Source organism: Euprymna scolopes, chromosome 25, assembly GCF_053919585.1.
Source record: "Euprymna scolopes isolate OS-2025 chromosome 25, ASM5391958v1, whole genome shotgun sequence".
In the NCBI taxonomy this organism is placed as follows: Eukaryota; Metazoa; Mollusca; class Cephalopoda; order Sepiida; family Sepiolidae; genus Euprymna; species Euprymna scolopes.
The window spans coordinates 30,407,215-30,413,003 of NC_136506.1; the positions used below are offsets into that span (position 1 = coordinate 30,407,215).

At 34.0% G+C, this 5,789-nt stretch overlaps 1 pseudogene; it reads left to right on the forward strand.

Moving 5' to 3' along the window:
• Positions 1 to 270: 270 nt before the first annotated feature.
• LOC145247613 (5S ribosomal RNA) lies at positions 271 to 387 on the forward strand (annotated as a pseudogene).
• Positions 388 to 5,789: the final 5,402 nt, after the last annotated feature.

Sequence of the window (5,789 nt, forward strand, 5' to 3'; positions counted from 1 at the left end):
AGTAATTTTCTAGCACGATTGAGGGAGCCCACTTTCTTTCCAGCAGACTTGGCAATGTTCTCAATATATTTGTTCCGATTATTGTTGCCTGTGAATGTTCAGTCGGGGTGTTTGAAGGATGGTCTTCCAGGTAAGGTGTTATTTGTCATGGCACTCCGTGGTTGGGAAAAGTTTTTTGTGATTGTTAAAAGAAAGACGTTTAATCTCAGTAGCATTAAATGTTATATTTACTTATGGTCTCATTTCACTACCAACTAAATGTCTTTTTCTATATACGGCATAATCGCGTTGACACACCGGTTCTCATCAGATCATCGAAGTTAAGCAACGTTGAGCCTGCTTAGTACCGGATGGGTGACCATTTGGGAATCCTAGGCGCTGTATGTGCTTTCCGCTTATCTCGGCATTTGTTTCCAGTAGTCCTGAACATACACTTCACTTGCCGCAGGTATTTAACAATGTCGACTCAGGAGAGGTGTGGTTGGAGATTGCGCACCCGCTGCTACAAAAATTTCGCGCGCAGGCACCCATATGGGTATCCATAGTCTGTCAAAGACTATAGGAGCCCCGAAAGGTCGTTTTCTAGAATTTTTGTCATTGTCTTGCATATGTGTACACTTGTTTTTCTTCTCATGTCGTCAGCATATATATTTATCTTGGGCACATTTTTTTATACGAAACCTCGTGTAATCCGAGACGCTAACTCATTAAAACAGATGTCATGTTTTTAGGCGCCAAATTTATTTTCCTTTCAATTGGCGTATGGATTAAGAAGGTAATGTAGTTCAAGAAACTAGGAATGTTGGCACTTGGTTCGTATGACCAATTTGATTCCTATATCACATGTGTATTAAACTAACCTGTGTGATATTCAGTCGAGCACGTGTTAACAGCATAAAAAACACTTTCTTTCTCGGCGTAATAGTGGTGGTGGAAGGTGACAACATTACAGCATCGGAGTTATCTGGCTAACAGGGCTTTGGTGAAAATCAAGAAGTTGGTATCCGTCACCCTCTGGTCATTTCGGTGCTATTTTAGTTTGATATTAAATAGGAAAATATACAACACCGTATGTCTATTCACTTTGGCTTTGAGCCTTTACCGACTTCGTATGCAGCCACCAGGCCTTGCTGCTCTGGGTGTCAGATGTAAAAAGTATCGATCTGCAAGTCTAATACCTACAGACCAGAAAATCCAGGGGCACGAGCTTTGTGAGCTCTGTGCAGAAGTCCGACCCGTTTCTCTTGCTTCCCGTCTTAAAAAAATAACAACTAAAACGATTATAAAAAAAAAACATTTGGAAAAAGAAAAGGAAAAGAAAAAAAGATGATGAAGAAGTAAAAAAGATGATGAAGAAGAAAAAAGATGATGAAGAAGAAAAAAAGAAGGAAGAAAAAGAAGAAGAAAATTAAGAAAATGAAGAAGGTTTGGCATTTATACATTTTAGTTATTGTGGACAATTTTTATTTTCATTTTTGAATAACTCTAGTCAGAATAAGGGGAGACAATTCAAGATCTTAAAGTGTTCCACGAATTTCTCTGATCCTTTTTTATAATAAATAATTTCCACGAACATTTATTGTATGTTTTCTGAAATGAATAAAAGCGGTTATTATACGAAAATGTACGACTTTTTCCTCAAGCGAACTTTTTAATGAGCAGTCTCTAAGGAAAGAAAATTCTGAAATGAATGAAAAGCTGTCATTATAGGAAAATGTATGACTTGAAAAAAAAACTGCGAATAGTTATTATTGTAAAGTTTTTTACCATTTTTGTTTTCTGTTTCGAAAATGAATTTTTGTGCAAAATTTTAACTATCGTAATACATGAAAAAAAATAATCCTAGAAATTATTTGAAAAACAAAAATAAAATGTCCACAATGACTAACATGCACAAGTGATACCATTTCGCAATAATGACGAAATGTTTGGTGCTGCAAGTATCAATAAGAGCCTCCTGGAGCTGGGGACTTTGTGGTAAAGGATAAGCAATACACTGACGCTGATGATAATGCACAAAGAACTGAAAGTGTGATTTTCTTTTATATAAGTTTTAGACCCATGGTTCCTGTTTGGGGATGAAAAATCCAGAAAGAGAACTGATCATGATCCATCGTCTTCTGATCGTCTCTGTTTCCGCGTATGGCAAGCAAAGATGTGCCACACGCGAAACAGCAAATCAATACAGTGTTGTTTCGACGCCATTTCTTTGTGTGATAAGGATCAAACCTTCCTCGACTTCGTATGCAACCGCTGAGCTTTGCTGCTCTTGATATCCGGACTTGATAAGTGGTGACTCCTATTTAAAACAAAAGAACGCCAACAAAAACCACCATGAATGGTGTTCAATAAACAAACAAACAAACAAACAAACAAGTTCAATAGGAAAAACAACTGAAGCAAGACAAGTGTTTAAACTAGCTTCAATAACAATAACGATATCTCACTCGCAAAACCTTAACATGCAAAAACAAACATGGCGACCAGTGAAAACAATACGGGATACATTGGATAATAAAAGTCTTAACATCATTGCCCAGGTCAGAAATCTTAAAATATATGTAAATTGATCAAGTAGTTTTCTTGTTTTGTTTCGTTTTGTCTTGTTTTTTTCATATTAGAAAAACATTTCTGTTGCTTTTTGTTTGAGAACGATTCCAACTTGCAATGAAAATACAATCGAAATAATCCTTTTAAAAATTTGGGGCTTTAAAACCGTACATGGTATAATCAAAAGCATTCGTGAACGATATTTTATTAAAAGGAATTCTGTTTATGTTGTTTAACATTAAAAATAAAACGTTTATACTGTTTAAGATTATAAAAAAAAGTGTATTTATATTGTTTAAGATTAAAGAGAAAACGTTTATATTGTTTAAATGATAGACTTCTATTCATATTGTTTAAAATTAAAAATAAAAAGGTTTACATTGTTTTAAATTATTAAATGTTCTGTTTATATTGTTTAAAATTATAAAAAGTTATGTACACATTGTTTTAAATATGGTATATCAAATTTTGAGTCTGTAGACTAAAATTGACAGAGTTATTGCGTAAAGAAATGCACACACAAACAGACACACAGACAGACACACAGACACATTCACTTGATATATATATACATATATAAGAGTGAACGTGTCTGTGTGTCTGTCCGTGTCGTGTACATTTCCCTATGCAATAATTCTATATATATATATAACTTTATATATATATATATATATATATAACTTTATATATATATATATATATATATATATATATATATATAAGAGTGAACGTGTCTGTGTGTCTGTCTGTGTACATTTCCCTATGCAATAACTCTGTCAATTTTCAGTCTACAGACTCAAAATTTAATATACAGGGTACTGAGATTTGGGAAAATCTTTGTGATTGGTTTTCGGTCAGATATTTGATTGTTAAGGGTCAAAGTTCAACGATTTTACCTTTGCGAACTCTACCAAACTCCTCCGTCAATTTTGGGTCTAAACACTTGAAATTTTAGATATAGGCTCCTTGGACATGGATCTAACTTAATAACTTGATTAGAGCTAAAATCTATAAATGTTAAGGGTTTATAATAGGGGTTAAAGTTAAAAAAAAAGTTGACCTCTGCGGTCTCTACCAAATTACTCAGACAATTTCTGGTCTAAACATTTGAAATTTGACATAAAGGGTATTCAGAGATAGGGCAAGTTTTTTAATCGATCTGGGTCGAAAATTTTTAGTTACCAATATATAAATGTATGTATGTATGTATGTATGTATGTATGCATGTCTACCTAAAACTTTTGACAGAGGCGACGGATTTTATCAAGATCAGTATCGTTTAGAATTCCCCCTTTCAGACGACGAATATCGAAAAATTGGCTAAAAACATTAATATCTTCACCTTCAACTGGGCACTTTTGTACAGAGGATTCGCTTTTTTCGCCGATATTTTTTAAAGTTATCCTCTACTTTCGATTGTTTTAACCTTAATTTAACCATAAGTCACTTTCGGTTTGGCGGTGGTCGTAACAGCAAAGACGTCAGGGTTTTTTCCCCGTTCTTTTCCTCCTTCGCGGTACGGGTTCGAACCTGCCTTTCTACTACCACTTTATTTTTGTTTTGCTCAACACACATATCCAAACACCCGGGAAACGCCGGGCTGAAATGCTAGTATAGTATAAATTCCTTTATTTATAAAACATTATTGACTACATATGTGCATACATGTTTTACTTGCGATGTCGAGTTGATTATGATGGATTTTGAGTTACAAAACCTTATGCATTACTATATATATATATATATATATATATATATATATATATATATATACATATATATAAGTTTTTAAAGGGGTCAAAGTTCAACGATTTGACCTTTGAAAACTCTACCAAACTCCTTCGCCAAGTTTGGGTCAAAACAGAGTCAATGTTTCTTAACTTGGACCGCAATTTTTACCCTTAACATTTATTATTTTTGGTCTCTAATAAAAATACAAAGTTTTACCCATGTCCAAGTTACCTACATCTAAAATTTCAACTCCTTAGACCTAAAATTGGCGGAGGAGTTTGGTAGAATCTGCAAAGGTAAACTCTTTCAATTTTGACTTTTTGGCGGCCAAATTTTCGCTTCCAAACTGATTAAACTACTTGCTGCATGTCTGAATACCCGTTATGTATAAATTTCAAATGTTTAGACCCGAAATTGGTTAGTTTTATGGAGACTGCAAAGGTAAAATCTTTTGAACTTTGACCTCTTGGAAGTCAGATTTTCAGCGAAAAAACATCAAAAAGCTTCCACTATGTCTGAATACACTTGATGTAAAATTTAAAATGTTTAGACCAACAATTGGCTGAGTAATTTGGTAGAGACCGCAGAGGTCATTTTTTTTTTTTTTTTACTTTGTTCCCAATTTTGACCCCTTAAAATTTATTTTTTGGGCTCAAATCAAATTATAAAGTTAGATCTACGTCCAAGTAAGCTACATTTAAAATTTTGTAGAGTTCTCAAAGGTCAAATCGTTGAACTTTGACTCCTTAACAGACAAATTTCTGGCCGAAAACCAAGTAAAAAGACCTTTCTAAATCTCAATACCCCCTAATGTAAAATCTCACGTCTGTAGACCGAAAATTGACAGAGTTATTGTGTAGCGAAATGTACACCCACAGACAGACAGACAGACACACATAGATATTTTCACTTTTATAGATATACTAGCAGTTCCGCCCGGCTTTGCTCGGGCCGTATGTATTGTTCATAACTTTATGTGCATATGTATATATTAAAAATGTGACTATGTACGGTAATGCCTTTCTATATAATAGTCTTCCTTAACTACCATAGACAAAAGTTGGTCGAGGCCGCAGACGTCAATTTTTTTTTAAACTTTGATCTCAATTTTGACCCCAATTTTGACCCCTTAACATTTATTGTTTTAGGCTCAACTCAAATTAAAATGTTTGACCCATGTCCACGTTACCTACATCTAAAATTTCAAGTTTTTACACCCAAAAGTTTGGTAGAGTCTGCAAAAGCCAACTCTGTAAATCTTGACCTCTTGCCAGCCAAATTTTCGCTCAAAAAACGTATTAAAAAACTTGCTGCATGTCTGAATACACTTTATGTCAAATTTCAAATGTTTAGACCCAAAATTGGTTGAATAGTTTGCTAGAGAGCGCAAAGGTAAAATCCTTTGAACTTTGACCCCTTCGAAGCCAAATTTTCAGGAAAAAAAAACAAAAAGAAAACGATTAAAAAGCTTTTACTATGTCTGAATACACTTTATGTAAAATTTCAAA